This window comes from Petaurus breviceps, unplaced genomic scaffold, assembly GCF_028583685.1.
Source record: "Petaurus breviceps papuanus isolate PSGF00001 unplaced genomic scaffold, PetGlider_PUasm1.0 140, whole genome shotgun sequence".
NCBI lineage: Eukaryota > Metazoa > Chordata > Mammalia > Diprotodontia > Petauridae > Petaurus > Petaurus breviceps.
In genome coordinates this window covers 31,750,545-31,769,941 of record NW_027185698.1, presented here as the reverse complement: position 1 = coordinate 31,769,941, position 19,397 = coordinate 31,750,545, and the positions used below count along the sequence as shown (strand labels likewise).

Sequence of the window (19,397 nt, the reverse complement as noted above, 5' to 3'; positions counted from 1 at the left end):
TGAGTATGTCTACACTTTTCCACTGTGAATATGTGCTGTATCAGTGGTGTAAAACTCAAATAAAAATGAATTCTGCTGGTTTGGATAGTGACTTAGAAAGCCACAAATTAACATTTTTGTTGTTGCAATGTATTTTTCTTTGGTTAAACATTTCCCAGTGCCATTATAAATGGGGTTCAGGAACCACTCGAAGGTTTTGTTGGCTGTGAGTTTCACATCTCTACCTTGGATAACCTTTGTTAACTTTTTTTTTTCCTTTTGGAGAGCAATTGGGGTTAAGTAACTTGCCCAAGGTTACACGGCTAGTTTTTTGTGTGTATGGGTGTTAAGTGTCAGAGGCTGGAACCGAACTCAGGTCCTCCTGACTCCAGGCTGGCACTTTACTCACTGCGCCACCTAGCCACCCCAACCTTTATTAACTTCTACTCCAGAGATCTCAATGATGTCCACATATCTGAATGGGAATAGCAGCTCCCCAAGAGCCTGATTTATTCTGGAATGGTAAATTACTCAGTGGGGATTCTCCCTCCAGTTAAAGACCTTAGCTTAAAGAGGCCAAGGTCTTCCACTACATCCAGGGCCATCTCCAGTTGTTCTGATCTCTGTCTTGCTACTGGATCCAGATGGCTCCAGAGGAGAAAGTGAGGCTGGTGACTTTGCACAGTCCTCCCTCACTTAATTCACTTGTTTGTCATGGCATAACCTCCCTGATGTCATGGTCCTCTTGGAGAACAACAACAACAACAACAACAGCAACAACAACAACAGCAACAACAGCAGCAACAACAACAGCAACAACAGCAGCAACAGCAGCAACAGCAACAGCAACAACAGCAGCAACAACAGCAACAACAACAACAGCAACAACAACAACAGATCTCCAGGTACTGAGGTTGCTCTGAGCAGTTCTGACTCAAGCTTTTCTCACATCAAGGTCAGGAATCTCTGTTATCCATTGCTACCTCTTACTGCGCACTACCTCCATGGAATCCTCTTTCAAGGACTTTTTTAGGTGTATGTAACACGTTATACTGGGCAGCAAGGTGTTACAGTGGATAGAGTACTGGGTCTGTAGTCAGGAAGACCCGAGTTCAAATTTGGACTCAGACACTTACGAGCTATGTGACCCTAGCAAAGTCACTTAACTCTTTTTATTTCAGTTTCCTCATCTGTAAAATGAGTCAGAGAAGGAAATGGGAAATCACTCTAGTATCTTTTCAAGATAATGCCAAATGAAGTTATGAAAAGTTGCACAGGACTGAACAAAAGAACAGCAACAGCAACAACATTTTTTCCTACCTTGGCTTGAAGACTTCTGGTGAAGGGAACCTGTCTGCTAACAGCACATTCCACTGTGGGTTTAGTCAGATGATTTAGAGTCAAAGAAAGTCTTCCAAATCATTAGGCACCACAATAGAATGGGCACTTGATTTGGAGTCAGAAAGATATAAGTTCCAATCTTGCCTCAGATATTTATTAGCTGTTTGATGCTGGTCAAGTCACTTAAGTGATTTTTCTCCGGACTGAGCCTCACTCAGGCCAGTCGTCTGGTAGTTTACGTCTGATATTGGATCAAGGAGGGACAATCATCGGCCATCCAGCTGTTTAAAAAAGGAAGAAATTTACTTAGCCGCAGAGGCAGCACCTTCAACAAGGAGAGACAGTGAGAAGCCCTTTTGATAATTAAGCAACTCAAAACCCCTATAGTAACATACCAACCAAATATCTGGGACACCCTCGAGATCAAGGCTGCTTTGAACTTCCAGATGATGAAGTAACATTAACAGTCTAAGCCCTTAGCTCTTGAGGAATGTCTTAATACCTTTTAAGGAAAACAAAACAAAAACCAGCCAAACTTTCATGGAAGGAGGGGGTTAAGTCACTGAACCTACCACCTGTGGTGGCACCTTTGCCTCCCTTTCCTCAGCTGTAAAATAAGGATATTGGACTCAATGGCCTCTAATGTACCTTCTTGTTCCAAAACTATCGTTCCATGCTTCTCAGATTTGCAGATGAGGAAACTGAGACCAGAGCAGGGAAGCAATTTGCTCAAAGTCACACAGGAAATAGTAATGAGTTATTAGCTATTTTCCACTATGCCAGTAAAGTCCCAGAATGTATGAGAGCCATGAGCAGATGGGCTTTGAGATAGGTCATGGAAGATTAGGAAAATGGTACTGAAATGCCTTAAGGAAGACTTTAGGGAAACAGTGTAAAAGTGGTTTAATTTACAAGTTTTAGAAAACTAGATTGAATGTTTTCCTGTTCCATTAGTTGTTCTGTTGTTGAGGTCACCTTAGGTCATTAAAGGCTACACTAAAAGATCAAGCTCCAGCAGGTTCCACAAACCTGAAAAGATGAACCCAACAATTGACTTTACATGTGTCATCTGAGCCTAGCCAAGGCTAACGGCAAAAAGGCTCATCTCCAACAGTTTGGCTGACAGGGGATAATCTTTTTTTGCTCATAGTGATTCAAGATTCAGGATGTCATATGTTAAATAAGGTGTGTAAGGTGGGACTGTGATATATAGCTTCAGCAGCTAAGGTAAGGGTAAGAATGGCATGTGTACTGGTGCATAACTCACCAACTGCTTCTCCTTTGTTTATACTCTGGACTAGGTCACCCTTTTTCCTTACTCAAGGAGTTTAACACCTGGATCATATTTCTTTCTTTCTTCCTTTTCTTTTTTGAGGCTTTAGAAAATGTTTTATTTTTCCACAATCATATGTAAAAACAATTTTTAACATTCATTTTTAACAAATTTTGAGATTCCAAATTCTCTATCTCCCTCCCTCTCCCCTACCCTCCTGGAGATGGCAAGCAATTTGATATAGGTTATACATGTGTAATCATGCAAAACATATTTCTATATTAATCATTATTGTGAAGGAAAACACAGACCAAAAAAACCCCATAAAAAAATAAAGTGAAAAACAAAATGCTTTAATCTGCATTCAGCCATCAGTTTTTCTCTGGAGTCAGATAGCATTTTTCATAAATACTTTGGAATGGTCTTAGATCATCATATTACTGAGAATATCAAAGTCATTCACAGTTTATCATTATATAATATTGTTGTTACTGTGTACAATATTCTCCTGTTTCTGCTCACTTCACTTTGCATCAGTTTGTCTAAGTCTTTCAAGGTTTTTCCTGAAATTGTCCTGTTTGTCATTTCTTTTAGGACAATTATATTCCATTATAACTACATACCACAATTTGTTCAGCCATTCCCCAATTGATGGGCATCCCCTCAATTTCCAATTCCTTGACACCACAAAAAGAGTTACTATAAATATTTTCCCTTTTTATTGATCTTTTTGGGATACAGACCTTGGTATTGCTGGACCAAAGGATATGCCCAATTTTACAGTCTTTTGGGTGTAGTTTCAAATGGCTCTTGGGAATGGTTGGATCACTTCACATTTTGACCAGTAGTTTACTGATATTTCAACTTTCCCACATCTACTTCACTATTCATTAGAGAAATTTGTCTATGGTTTAATTTCTCTGTTTTTGTTATTCCTGGTTTAGGTATCAGAACCATATTTGTATAATAAAAGGAATTTGGTAGGACCCCTTTGTTTAATTTTCTAGTAGTTTATATAGTATTAAAATTAATTATTCTTTAAATGTTTAGTAGCATTCACTTGTGAATCCACCAGGACTTGGGGAATTTTTCTTAGGGAGTTCATTGATGGTTTGTTCAGTTTTTTTTTTTTCTAAAATGATGGCTTGTTCAATTTATTTTTTTAAGTATTTTATTTCCTCTTTTTTTAATATGGACAATTTATAATTTTGTAAATATTGCTCCATTTTGCTTAGATTGTCAGATTTATTGACTTATTTTTGGACAAAATAGCTCCTAATTATTGCTTTAGTTTCCTCTTCATGAATTAACACTTAATTTTTGATACTGGTAAATTGGATTTCTTCTTTCTTTTGTTAAATCAAATTAACCAATGGTTTATTTTATTGTTCTTAATTAAACCAGCTACTAGCTTTATTTATTAGTCCAATATTTTTCTTACTTAAACTTTATTTACCTCTCCTATGATTTTCAGGATTTCTAATTTGGTGTTTGATTGGGGATTTTTAATTTGTTCTTTTTCTAGTTTTTTTTTTTAGCATATCCAATTCATTGATTTGCTCTTTCTCTATTTTATTGAAGTGTTTAGCAATAGAAATTTCCCCCTAAGTACTGCTTTGACTGCATCCCATAAATTTTAGTATGTTGTCTCATTGTCATTCTATTTAATTAAATTGTTGATTGATTCTATGCTTTTTATTTGACTGATTTATTCTTTAGTATTTGATTATTTAGTTTTCAATTTATTTATTTTTTCAATTTATTTTTAATCTATCTATCCATGGTCCTTTATTGAATGGAATTTTTATTGCATTATAATTTTAAAAAGATGCATTTCATATTTCTACTTCTCTGCATTTGATTGTGAGGTTTTTGTGCTTTAATACATGAGTAATTGTTGTGTAGTTTCCATTTACTGCTGAGAAAAGGTCTATCATATCTAAATATTCTAAAATTCTATACACTGCCTTAACTTTTTTGTTTATTTTGTAGTTAGATTTATTTAGTTCCGACTAGAGAAAGTTGATATCCCCTCACTAGTATAGCTTTTACTGTCTCCTGTAACTCATTTAACTTATTTTTAAAAAATTTGGATGCTCTGTCACTTGTAACTACATTTAGTATTGATTTTACTTCTTTGTGGTACCTTTTAGTAATATATAACTTCTTTTTTAAAAAAAAATCTATTTTAATTAACTCTATTTTTGCTTTTGCATTGTCTGAGATCAGGATTGCTACCCCTGATTTTTGTTGTTGTTGATCTTAAGCTGAAGTATGATAAATTCTGCTCTAACTCCTTACCTTTACTCTGTGGGGGTTTCTCTGCTTCAAATGTGTTTCTTGTAAACAAAATATTGCCGGATTCTGGTTTTTAATCCACCCTGCTATCCACTTTTGTTTTATGGGTATGTTCATCCCATTCACATTCACAGATTATGATTATTAACTGTATTTCCCTCCATCCTATTTTTCCCATTTATCCTTCTCTCTCTCTATCCTTTCACCCTGTTCCTCTTCACCAGTGTTTTTCTTCTGACTGCTTCCCCCAATCTACATTCCCCAAACTACTTCTTTTATACCCTTCCCCTCCTATTTCCCTATAGGGTAAGATAGACTTCTTTACCCAGCCAAGTGGGTATGTTATTCCCTCTTTAAGTCAATTCTGATGAGAGTACATATCCTTGTACATAATTGTTACTTAACATTTCAATTCTTCTAATAACCCATTTCTATCAGTACTCATCTTTCCCCTAGTAATACATATCTCAACCCTTTAACGATTTATATTTATGATTTATAAGAGTCTCTCTGTCTTGTGGTGGCTGAGAAACTCATTCCCATCAGTGAACCTGGTAATAAACCACCTTGAACTTAGGTAGGCAAGTTTTCAGGTTCCAGACATACAGTCCATCAGTAGCCCAGCCCTTTTAGTTCTGTAGAAACTGTCAGAGCTTGTACTCTTCAGGTACAGCTTTTGAAAACCCAGCATTGTCTCTGTACCAACATGAGGCATCTGTAATGCTGCGCACAGAAGTTTTCCAGAAGAATGCTACTGTGAACAGCTTTTAAGGTTCTGATTACACAGTATAGTGAACATTCTATTTATTCCATAACAAATCAAAGCAAAACATTCACAGAAAATCAAGGCACAGGATTCACAATGTTACAGCTTATCACAGAAAATCACAATATATTATTCACAATAGCTTATCATTAAAATGGCCACATAGTTTTCACCAAAGTGGTTACAACATTTAGAACAAAGAACAATCATCTCAAAGTACAATAGTTAAAGTCTTCCACTCATGGGGCAAAGTCTTAAGTTAACTCACTTGGGGCCTGTTCTCAGATTCCCTGGGTTCCCTTCCATGGTCCCAGATTCTACCTGGATTCAGCAGACTCTCACCTGGGTTCAATGGCAGATAGCTCCCAGTTCCTTGTCTAGCTGTCTCTGTAGGTCCTGCTCCACACTGAAGTTCACAGGGTCTGGTCCATGTCAGATCCTTCACCATTTCTGCTCCGAAGGAATTCAAGGCTCAATCAAGCCACAAAGAAAGTCTCAGCATCCCAGTTATGCTTCCTCAGTCACCTTGGCTCCTGGCTCCTGGCTCTGGGCTCCTGTTCAGAAGAAGCTCTACCACTACAAGTTCTCAGGAAATTCTGGCTCAGTTCTTCGTTCTCTCTTCTGCAGCTGCTCTGCCACCAGATGCTGGTCCTAGGAAATTCTGACTGTGCCTCTCTGGGGCTTTTCCTTATACACACAGCATTACCTTCCTGTTTCAGCCAACCCCTTCCTGTTACGTCAGCAACAGGAGACAGGAGTTCATACCTTCTGTTTCCCCAACAGAGGTTTGATCAATTACTAAGTGCTAAGTACCTGCTACCTTTTCCAACACAAAGGGATCTTCAAATTCAAATTACATTACCATTACAGCATCAGAGGAGAATGTAAGTGGAGATAAGTGGAGAGTAAAGAACAAGACTTTTGTTATAAAATTTTCTTAAATTTAAAAGTTTAAATGGCAGCTAATGATTAGCCCAATTATCATTATTTACACATTATATTTATAAAGAGCTTTGCAAACCTTAAAGTACTATGTAAATGCCAGTTATTGCTATTATTATTAGTAATAATAATATGAGGCTACTTAAGTTTAGAAAAGTGAAGGGATATGTATAGGGTGATATAGCTAGTAAGTATCAGAGTCAGGATTCAAATCCTGGTATCCCTCTTTCTTTTTTTTTTTCATTTTTCAAGCGGGAATGCAGGGCAATTGGGGTTAAGTGACTTGCCCAAGGTCACACAGCTAGTTTAAGTGTCTGAGGCCAGATTTGAACTCAGGTCCTCCTGACTCCAGGGCCAGTGCTCTATTCACTGCACCACCTAGCCACCCCCTATCCTTAATTCTTTTCTGGCACATCACCTACTATGTCACACTTTGGAATTAAATTGTGAATGTGAACTACAGGCATTTTAGCAGTGACTATTTAAATCATTCTCCAGTACAATGTGATTGAAGGACTTAGAAATGGAAAAAAAAAACCTCATTGGGACAAAATATCAGAGTACATGGTAAGGCCTAGGGATCTGGAAGTAGGCAGTGGTTTTTGTTTATTTCTTTTTGTTTATTTTTATCTTATTTCTTTTTTGTTTATTTGTTATATTTCTTTTATTTTGTCTGTCAATTTGAAGGTTACTATAAGTGACCTGAACTGTTTTTGCCTTGTGCACTGGAATTATTTTTAAAGAAAACGAGGAATAGAATTTTGCCATATCCAAAAGAAGTGCACTTTTGGGAAGCATAAGGGCATCAGTAGAAAGAGTATTGCTAAAGGAGACCAGGGTTCAAGTCCCGACTAAGCTAGTTGTTAGTTGTATGATCCTTGTCGAGAAGTAATTATATTCTTTGGGTCTTAGTAGTTTATTCATCTGTAAGATATAGATAATAATTCTTGCCCTAGCTACCACATAGCATTATAAAGAAAATACTTAGAAATCTCAGAGCAATATAGAAATATGAGAGGTTGATATTAATATTATGTCACATTATATCCAATAATATATATTTATAATTATATATATGTATATATAATTATACATATGTATATATATATAATCCAAAAATCCAATAAATATATTCTACTAGACACCAGAGAAACAAGGCATTGTAATGGAAAAAGTTGTAGAGACAGAAAACTGAAAACCTGGGTTCAAGTCCATTCTACCATTAAAACATTGTGTGATCCTGGACAGGGTCTTGTCATTACCTGCAACATGACAGAGTTGGGCTGAAGGATCTATAAGCTTCCTTCCAGTTTTAAGAGTCTTTTGTTGTTGTTATTGAGTCTTTCAGTCTTGTCTGACTCTTTATGACCTCATGGATTAATACATTTTAGGCCCTTCTATCTTCCACTATCTCTGAAAGTCTGTCCAAGTTTATGTTCATTGTTTTCTCTACACTATCTCATCCTCTGCTTTCCCCTTTTTCATTTGCCTTTAATCTTTCCAGGTGTCAGGGTCTTCTCCAATGAGTCCTGTCTTCTCTTTATGTGGCCAAAGATTCAACTTCAGTATTTGTCCTTTCGATGACTAGTCTGAATTAATTTCTTTAAGTATTGACCGATTTAATCTCTTTACTGTCCAAGAGATTCTCAAAAGTCCTCACAATTATATAAATATGATTTGCAAATTGTCAAACAAGTCAATTAATACTGTGAATGGTGCTCATCCAGGGACCAACACTGTAATTTCTTGTTATTATTATTGTCATTTTGCAATGACCAAAATGACAGCCTATTCTAAAGGAAACCCTTTATGATTTAAAAGTCAAAGATTTGGGTTCAATTCCCAGCTCTACCCCTTGTTAAATATATTACCTTTGGCAAGCTTCTCCTCTCCGGACTTGTTTCTTCCATCTAAAAAAATGGTGAAAATAACAATCATAGTATCTGCCTCACAGGTATGCTCGTGGGGATTAAATACGATTCATGTATGTAAAGTGCTTTTGTAACTATGAATTTATATACTATATAAATACATCATGACTAATGCTTATGGCATTTATTTCCCATTCCAAGATGGAGGTTGGATAATCCTCAAAGGAGATACTAGAACACTTGGTACATGGGCATGGAGCTAAAGAGGTCAAAGTGAGTCTTCTGATGGCGTTCTTATCAAAAGGAAAGACCTGGCTCTATTTATTTCACATTGGGTTACAAATATACAGATAAAGCTTTGATTGTGCACCTATCATCTTGTGCTGGGGATCCACATAGGATGGAACACTTGAAACATGCAATTGCAATTGTTTTGTGATGGTTGTCGTTCTTAATATATACTTTATATAGTCATGGTATGTATCATTTTCCTGGTTTGGCTTACTTTACTTTTCATATGTTCATCTAAGTCTTTCACTTTATTATTATTATTAAAGTGTTTCTCTTTATTCATCATCTCATAGTACAGTAATATTTCATTATATTTATGTACCCATTTCCCTTTAAGACAATTTTACCTAACTAATCTATTTATTCAATGTCATCCCAATTGATTTGTGAAAAATTATTTTATTGAGTTAGAAAAAATAAATTAAAAAGTTCATTTGGAAGAGTAAAAGGTCAGGAACTTCAAAGAAACCAAGAAAAAAGATGTAAAGGAAGTAGATTCAGCAGTATCAGACCTTAAATTATATTTTAATGGAGAACATTGTTGAAGTGTAAAAAGGATAATTTTGACTATTTTAAAATGAAAGTTTTCTTGTATAACTAAAACTTATTTAACCAAGAAAATTGGTGGAAAATTTTCATAGACAATCTTTCAGATAGAATGGGATCGGGTTGGAATATTTTTATGGTGTAGGTTGATTTAGAAAAACATGGAGAGACCTGACCCTATAAAGGAAAATGCCATTCACCTTCAGAGAAACAGATGACAAATGGAAATAAACATAGAATGATCTTACTTATGTAATACTTACTTACAATGTGTATGAGTATATATGCACATATTTATAGATTCCTATGTATGGGCATATATATACACATATATATATATATATTCATGCTTAATTGTAGCCTTCTTTGTGGGGGAGGAAGAATATATAGCAAAGGACCAAAGAAAACCAACAAGGAAGCAAAGAAAAGTCAGACAGCTTTGAAAACAACGTGTAGTATTTATTATTTAGGTTTTATTGAAATAGAGATTTATTGTTTTATATTGAATCCTTTCATAAGGTCTGCTCTGTACATGGCAATGTTTTTTTTTTTCTTTTCTCATTTTGTATTTAAATTTTAAATAATTAAAAAAAAAGGGAGCCAGCTGTGCTTCTAGAAATCCGGTTTCTGTAGAAACTCCTCACGTACTAGTTCTTTGGCATGATGAAAGCTGGCCTCTGTGTCCTGATCCCGTTGGTTCTAGGTGAGGTTAAGTAGGGCAACCCGAGCATTCAAAGTGGTGGCCAGTGCATATCGAGGCTTTTCCTCCTTCCCACCAGGAGATCCCGTTGTCCACCGCATCTACCTCCTCCACAAAATATTCATGCATCTTGTCAAAGAGTATCCACAATTTGGTCATCTGTAGTGGCGTCCAGCAGCTGGGCCGGGAGCCTCTGGCCAAAGTACACATAGACCAGCCCCGCGCTGCTCAACTTTGTCTTCCACAGCTTCCCTGGCAGCAGAGAACTCACAGACTTGGTGAAGAACCCCTGGTGGTGGCCACAGCTTTGTCTCTGAGGGTCACAGGTGGCCAGCAGCACCGGATCGCGGAGGCGCAGGATCTCCGCGTCGTGGAACTCAGGAAGCAGCTTCAGCAGCACGTAGGTCAGCGCCTCGTCGCAGTGGCAGGTGCGGTGGTCGGTCCCGATGAGGCCAGCCCGGCGCTTGGGGGAAAGGCAGGCTGGAGGGCCAGCCCGCGAGAGCCCTTCAGCAGCGAGGAGCGGAGCTCCAGGAGCAGTGTGAGTTAAAGATCTTAAAAGACTTCCTTGCGTGGCCATATCTTCTCAAGTGTCTCATGACTCTCACCCTTATTATTTCTCTTAGTGGTGCACTTCTAGTTAATTTTAACTCGTGTGTGTGTGTGTGTGTGTGTGTGTGTGTGTGTGTGTGTGTGTAATGAACTCAGACTATGGCTCCCTTCTCAGAAATGTTTTTAAATGAACAAAGTAAAATACATAAGATTACAGTTATATAGACATCCAATTATCTATCATTTGCATATATACATACACACATGTCCATCTGTCTGTCTGTCTGTATACACACATATAGACCCTAAGTTAAGAAACTTGATCCTTGGTCATTGTAATTGCTGTCAGAAGATCATGGCTTGATTACCATTTCTGCTTAATGAACTCAGATTAGTCACTTTATCTGTCTGAGCTTTACTTTCCTCCCCAATAAAACAGGAATAATAATACTTACACTACTTACCTTATAGGGATGTGAGGAAAATGCTTTATAAATCCTAAGGCACCATTGTAATGTCAGCTGTATCTCCAGTTGCACACAAGAGAACTAATGAAGTAAGTCAATTATCATTTTTTAAATATTTACTATACTCCATACACTGTGCTAAGAGTAGGGGAGCAAACAAAGGCAAAAACATGGTTCCTTTCCTCAAGGAGCTCTCCTTCTAATGAGGAAAACAACACAAAAACCAGTACGTACATACAAGATACATACATGTATGTTTATGTTTGTATGTGTATGTGTACATACGCACTCACACCCACGAGTATATGAAATGTCTTCATCTGACTTCACAACTTTGGTACTTCTCTGATTTCTACATCATGTCCTTTTGGGGTACTTTCTCCCTTCCCCTCACTTTAAGCTTCCTTTTATGTTTTGATTTTTTATTTTAAGCTACTTGAGGGCAGGGAACTTTTTTTTTTTAAGCATTTGTATTCCCAGTGCTTAGCACAATGCCTGGCCCAAAGTAGGCACTTATTGAATATTGAGTGATTTTAATGGTTGAGAGGGCAAGAGGGACCAGAAAAGGTCTCTTATAGAAGGTGAGATGTGAAATGATCCTTGAAGGAGTCCAGAGAAACCAGGACATGGAGTGAGGAGAGAAAGCATCCCAGGCATAGGGTACAGCCACTAAAAAGACATGGTGTCAGGTGATGGAGTGCATTCGATAAGGAACAATCAACTGAATTATAGCATATGCCAAGGTGAGTAAAGTGTAAAGAGACTGGAAAAGTAGAAAGAGGCAAGGCTGTGAAAGTATTTAAAAGACAAATGGATCATTTTATATTTGATCTTGGAAGTAATAGGGAGCCACTATATTTTTTGAGTAGAAGGATGACACACTCAAACTTGCACTTTAGGATAAATTATTTTGATAACCCTTGGGGCAGGGGGACCAAGCAGAATACTATTGTGATAGTCTTGTGATGAGGGCATAAGGGGTTGCACCAGGGTGATAGCACACAGGGTTATAGCTGTGTGAGTAGAAAAAATGGGATACATACACACATATTTCAGAGATGTTGTTAAGGTATGTCGTGACAGTTGATATTAGATTTTGCAAAGAATGAATGTATGGAGTGAGTATGAGAAAGGATTTGAGGATGGCAATGAAGTTGCAACCCTTGGTGGCCATTAACATGATGGTGCCCTTGACAATAGTAGGGGAGTTTAGAAGAAGGGATCATTTAAACACATCATTAAAGATTAATGTGTTGGATTTAAAGTTTACTAAGCTACACATTATTAGTACCATAAAAAGAATTGAATTCTGAGATAATGAGAAGATGAAGATTTGAGAGTGTCATAGGTCTGGAGCATGGTACACAGGTCTGGAGGGAGCCAGGTAGTAGCACAGGGTACACTGCTCAATGTGGGCTTAGGTCTTTAAAATGGAAGAAGGAACTCTGTCAAACGGGAGCTATGATTCACAAAACACCTTCCTTTAGGATCCCTAACAAGTTCCAATTTCTAAAGTGTTAAGAACAGCTCCATGAACCAGATGATCTATGGAGGGGTTAAGATAACAGTGAATTTGGAAATTACTGAGAACATTGGACTGCACTGGGATTTAACAGATCAAAATGAATACTTTGGATTACCCTCATTTGGAAAGGAAAAGGCAGTTAGGGTACATGGGGAATGCCTTTGTGAAAGTGCTATTTTGTTACACTGCAGGTAACACTGGTAACTTACCCCTAAAATACATAGTATACAGGTCTCCCTTCTACTAGGCCAGCAGATCTCTACTCTCTTCTGTCAGTATGCTGTAATTTGTGCTAAGAAAATTGTATACAACCAGCAATTTTTGCTTTGAGAGCATTCACAAATCTGAGGCACTAACAATATATAAAAAAGTGCTTATACTTCTTGGGCATGAAGGTTTAAGTTCTGAGCAATGTATCCAAAGGGGAAATGGGTGTGCTAATTGCTGTCTATCATCATCTCTTTTCAGCTTAGCCCCAAAATATGCCTTTGGAGCTACTTTCTCTTTATATAAAAATTTCCCCCAACTTTGGGGCTACACATGAAACCACCTCGCAGAAGAATCTATGTTATACATCTCAGACCTCTTATGACAATCAGAAATTGACTCTGAGAATCTATGTTGAAGAGTCAATTTTGGGCAGCTGGCAACTTTTAGATGAAACAGTATGTTAGTCATTAATAATGACTATCTTATGTTCATGCTCTATACTTTTCAGAGCATATCTTCTCAATATCTTGACAACTTATAAGGTAGGTAATTAAAATAACAACTCATGTTTCTAGAACATTTCAAAGTTGACAAAGTCTTTGTCTCACAACCATTCTGATGTAGGGAGGATAAGCAGTAATATTCTCATCTTACAGATGGGGAAACTGAGGGACCCAAAGGTATAAGTGATTTTCCTGAAGTTCTCCAGCTAGTAAGTGCTGAAGGCAGACTGGCTTTGAAGGGGGGTCTCTTGCCTCCCATTCCCTTACTTTCCTGAGACATCAAAGGCACATACTCTTTTATTATACAGATAAGAAAAGCTGACTTTCAGAGGTGACTGACATGACTTGCTTCAGATCATACAGCTGATAAATGGTGGAAAAGACCCTCAAACCCCTGATTCTTTGACTTCTTTCTTGGTGCTTTCCCCATATACTATGCAATTAATTATTATACTTGCCAAAACAAGGATATTTGTTCTTGAAGCAAGAGTCTCACTAATTAGAATGGAGACTGGTCCTCTGATTTCATTTTTTATTTAAAAAATATTTTGTTAAATATTTACCAATTACATATAAAAATTAACATTCATTTTTTAAAATTTGGAGTTCTAAATTCTCTCTCTTCCTCCTGCCCCTTCTATTCCCCTTAAAGGAGAAGGCAAGCAATTTGATATTGATTACTGTATGTCACATTTTAAAATCACTAGATGACAGTTGTTTTACTCTTCCTTCCCCTCTTCTTCTCCTCCTTCTCTACCCACCTCTCCCTCTGACTGTTAATCTATAGTACCATCCAACCCTAATCAGGATCTTATGAAATATCACAGATGTTGCTTCTGCTAATATGCTTTAACCCCAGCTTGGTGAGACCACTTCTCCGGCCAGAGAGGGGCTCAATTTCCAGGCTATTCAATCTTTGGGATCATTTTTGAAACTTTCAACAGTGCTACCAATTACTTGCTCCACAGCTGAACTGCTGACCTAGAGGTGAGATGTTCCTTATCCCATTACTTAGCCCCTAAGCCAGCCAATTCTCCTGCAAATACAGATTTTATTTCTTTCAAGCTTTCCCCTTAGCATTTTCCTCTCAAAGGAAGAAAAGGTGAGGAATAGGTGATGATCTAAGTTTTAAGAAACAAGCAACTTTTCACATTGGTAGAAAGTATAAGAAAAGGTGGGGGAAGGAAGTTCCTAGCTCGTTTTGGAAGGATATCTTTCTCCTCCTTCAACTTCTGTGGTCTCAAAGTTAACACATCTTAAATGGTTCATTTCTTAATCAGAACCAGAAGATCGATATTCAGGAATTTTCTTGTTCAGTCATTTGTCTTGTCTGACTCTCTTTTTTTTTCAGGGGGGAAGGCAGGGCAATTGGGGTTAAGTGACTTGCCCAAGGTCATAGGGCTAGTAAGTGTTAAGTGTCTGAGGTCAGGTCATCCTGACTTCAGGGCTGGTGCTCTATTCACAGTGCCACATCGCCACCCCCCTTGTCTGACTCTTTGTGACCCCATTTGGAGTTTTCTTGGCAAAGATATTGCAATGTTCACCATTTGCTTCTCCATCTCATTTTACAGATGAAGAAACTGAGCCAAACAGGGTTAAGTGACTTACCGAGGGTCACAAAGCTAGCAAGTATCTGAGGCTGGATTTGACCTTACGTCTTCCTGACTCCAGTCTCAACCCTCTGTCCAGGAGTATTACAAAGTAAATTAAAAGATCACTAAAAATTATCTAAAATCCAAGTAATTAGAAAAGTAGTGAAGTCCAGGAGAAGGAAACATGTCTATCTCCTTTCTGCAGAAAGGTGAGGGTCTACTAGGGTAGGATGTTAGATATCATTGCCGGATGGGTTCACCGAATTGGTCACTTAGCCTTGATTATTTTCTCTCTAAATAGGAAGGATTATATTTTCAGGGATGAAAAAAGAGGAGAGGACTTTTTTCAGAAAGGATATTTCCAGAAATGATTGAAATTGTTAAGAAAAACCAAAACCAAATGACCAACAACACGAAGCAAAAGTAAATCTTTTTCCAAAGGTTGGTGCGGGTGGAAGGAGATGATATTTTCCAGCAAAAATAGCACACATACGTCAAAGAATCATAGAATTTCAAACTGAGTTAAGATCTAAGAGCACAAAATATAGAATTTTATAGCAAGAAGGGAGTAATCCAATCACTTCATTCTACTGAGGAGGAACTAGAAGTTTCAGAGAGGAGAGAGTTTTGCCTATGACTATACAGCATTAGAAAGGAAGTTAAGAGTCCTGGGTTTTTATCTGCTATTTTCTAGCTATGTGAATATGAGGAATCCTTTTTGATAGGTACTTGGTAGGGTCTAATTGCTTGTTTATTTTATTGACACTTTTCATTAGGAGACAGCCTGTCTTAGTGTTAAGATCATTGAACATGAAGTCGTTAGACTTTGCCTCACAGGTTGTCTATGTACTAGCTGGGTGACTATGGGCAAGACACTAAACCTCTGAGAGGCTAAGTTTCTTCATCTATTTTTAAACAGGGGCAAGATCATTTCATGATATCCTGAAAATCAAATGAAAAGCAGATAAAGTGCTATAAGGTCTCTGTTACTAATGTCTCTGAATGATGTTTTTCATTCTCTGTTTAATGTTTTAGTTTCCTTTTCCTACTTATAGCCCTAACATTTCATGTTCTAAGGTTCTTTCCAGTTTTAACATTGTATGTTTGTATACACACACACAGGAGAGGCAGTATGGTGCAATAGATAAAGAACTTGCCTTTCAACCAGGAAGATCTGGATTCAAGTTCTGTCTTTGACATGAACTTCTATGAAACTGGTGAATCACTACATCTCTCTGTGTACTAGGCATCGGGAGAAGGAACTTCTTCACAAGGAAGTTGTCTATAGTAATAAAATCACCTCTTTCTGTCTCTGTCTCTCTGTTTCTGTCTCTGTCACTCTCTTTCTCTCCCTCTGCCTCTGTCTGTCTCTGTCACTGTCTCTGTCTTTTTCTGTTTCTCAGTCTTTCCTTACTTCCCCTCCCTGCCCTCCCTTTGCCTCCCCTCTCCTCTCTCTTTTTGTCTATCTCTATCACTCTCTGTGTCTCTGTCTCTTTCTCACCCCTCTCTTCAGACCACTGATTTAAATAGTCTACAGAGCTCTTAGTGGGCTAAATTTGGCTGTCAATGAAGATAAGCAACTGTTTTGCAGATTATAGCCATATAAAGTTTCCTGGGCCATTTAAAGATTGTCCTTTGGCCAAGATTACACAACATCATGTATCAGAAGGTATCTTAAACCTAAATCTTCCTAATTTGTAATCTAACTCTCTACAAGTTTTTCCACTCTTATGTTTCTCTGTATACACACACATATTTGTATACATGTCAACATGAATGTACAGAAAGTTCCCAAAGTCTTAAGCTAGACTTAAAATTGCACTGAGACTTTTGAGACACCTTTTATATACATGCATATGTGTTATATAAGTATGCATATGAAGAGACAAGAACACGCACACAGACAGAGACAGAGTGTGAGAGACACAGAGAGAGAGACAGAGAGAGGGGAGAGGAGAGGAGAGAAAAGAGAGACAGAGAGAGGCAGAGACAGAGACACAGGGACAGAGAGAGAGAGACAGAGAGAGACAGAGAGAGAGAGAGAGAGAGAGAGAGAGAGAGAGGCTATTATGATTATTAGCAGTGAAACCAGGATTAAATTATGAAAGAATAAAATGAATAGAAATGAGCAGTTGGCTTTCTTAGACCTTAAGGCCAGCAAAGAATAATGAAAATAACAATGGTTGAGGAAATAGCTAGCAGGAGCCCCTGAATAGTCTTTATATCTGGATGTCCAATCAATTCTAGTAATTCCTCTTCTCTTGCGCTGATTTCAAAAACCAGGGTTCTGAGAGGAGCTGCGTTTCCTATGCTAGCTGCCAATGTGATAATGGTTCGGTTGTTGTTGTCGCTTCCCCCCAAAGTATTTACTGAATGTTTTATTTTTTGGAAATAATAATAGTAAAGAACACATAGCGTCGTAAACCTAATGGCAGGAGCTTTATTTCACAGTAACATGTTGTCAGTGGCATTTTGACTTAATTGCTTGGGTGAAAATTGAAGGTTTTATTGAATGATTAGAATGCCTTCTCCATCAGTTCCCTGCAGATGCCAGTCACTACAAATGTATACTGGCTGGCTTTTCAATCGTGAATCTTCAGCTTGTCCTTTCCCCCTTTTCTTGTGCTTTAGTTTAACTTGAGTGAAATTGAATTTTGACGCATTTCTCTATCGCTATCTCCTGATCCTATATGAATTCTAGGTCATGACTCCACAGGCTGGCAATGCTATCCCATTGAGTTACTCCTTCCATATCACATATATCATCTCTATGTTGTGAAACTCCTTTCAGTTCTAATATACTTGAGTTTTTTTCAGGTCTAATACTCTTTGTCCTATGCATATGGTAAGCATGGACAGAAGATGCTGACAGATAATGGGCAGGGCCCAGAATTGACTGGTAGAAAGAAATCAGTGTAGTTCATATTCAAGAAATTGTTTAGTTCTTTTGATGATTATTAACTGCTTCTTGCTATAAATGACCATTTAAAAGTATTGCTGGTGATGTTATGTAGTGGTATCATAATTTATGAGAAAGACTATCAAAAACTTTCCAGTGAAATTTTAGGAATTAGGGAAGACCTATATTCAAATTCTGTTTTTGACCCTTGCTACCTGTGTAACAATGGGTAGGTCACATGACTTCTATGTGCCTCATTTTCTGCATTTGTAAAATGGAGATAATGTTTGCAGGATCATAGATTGAGACCTACTTCAGTCCCTTCCTTTTGGCATCCCTTCATCTAGCTTCTTCCCACTCCAATCCATTGTTAGCAGTACAACTTAATTGATAACCCGGAAACACAGGATTGTTCATGTTAATCTCTTCCTCAAAAGGTTCCAGTGTTTCTCTACTGTCTCTAGGCTGGCCTTAGGTGCTAAGAAAGCCAAATGTTCATTTCTATTCATTTTATTCTTTTTTAATTTAATCCAGGTGCCACGATTAATAATCATAATAATCTCTCTCTGTCTCTTCATACACATATACATATATCACATATGCATGTATAGACAAGGTGTCTCAAAAGTCTTAGTGAAAATTTAAACCTAGCTTAAGACTTTGGGAACACTTCATACATACGTGCTGACATGTTTACATATGTATATAAATATGAATACAGAGAACATATGTGTAGCATAATGGGTAGAGAGTTAGATTCCAAATCAGGATGACCTAGGTTTAAGACACCTTCTGACACACAATGTTGTGTAGACTTGGCCAAAGGATGGCCTTTCATTGGCCCAGGACAAAAGCTCTAGGATAAAATAAAAGCTCCTCCTATAGGTATTTAAAGATGTTCCCAGTCTTGCTCAAACCTGTCTTTCCATACTGAATTTGTAATACTTCTCCTCACTTATTCCAGTTAGAATGGCCCATTTGTTCTTCCATTCAGTCTTCTATCATTTTAAACAAGCTGCCTTCCACCCTGCTGCTTTCTACCCCATGTCTTTTCCCTTGCACATATTAGAATCCCTAGTCTGGGGTGGGGAACCTGTGACCTCAGAGCCACACGGAGCCCTCTAGATCCTCAAGTGTGGCCCTTTGACTGAACCCAAACTTCACAGAACAATTCCATAAAGAAGCCACGTGTGGCCTCAAGGCTGTAGGTTCCCCTAGATCTTTTCAAAGCTCAAATCAAGTACTGCCTCCTTCAAGAGACTTTTGCTGGTTGTTAACATTCCCATCATAAGTCATTGGTATAGGGCTAGTAGAGGACAATAATAATAATACAGAGATAATAAAAAATAATAATTATAATAATAATGTCATCAGTAACATACACAACATACATATATATTGCTTTAAAATTTGTAAAATACCATATATAGATGCTGTTGTTCAGTTATTTCAGTCATGTCTAACTCTTCATGACCCCTTTTAGGGTATTTTTTTTTTTGGCAAAGATACTGGAGTGGTAACTGAGGCAAACAGGGTTAAGCATCTTGTTCAGGATCACTAATAAGTGTCTCAGGCTGGATTTGAACTCAGGTCTTCTTAACTCCAAGCCCAGTCTCTCTCTCTCTCTCTCTCTCTCTCTCTCTCT

The 19,397-nt window shown here is 37.6% G+C and overlaps 1 pseudogene; it reads right to left on the bottom strand.

Moving 5' to 3' along the window:
* Positions 1 to 9,883: 9,883 nt before the first annotated feature.
* LOC138151472 (MYG1 exonuclease pseudogene) overlaps positions 9,884 to 19,397 on the bottom strand; it is a 91,397-nt pseudogene continuing 81,883 nt past the window's right edge.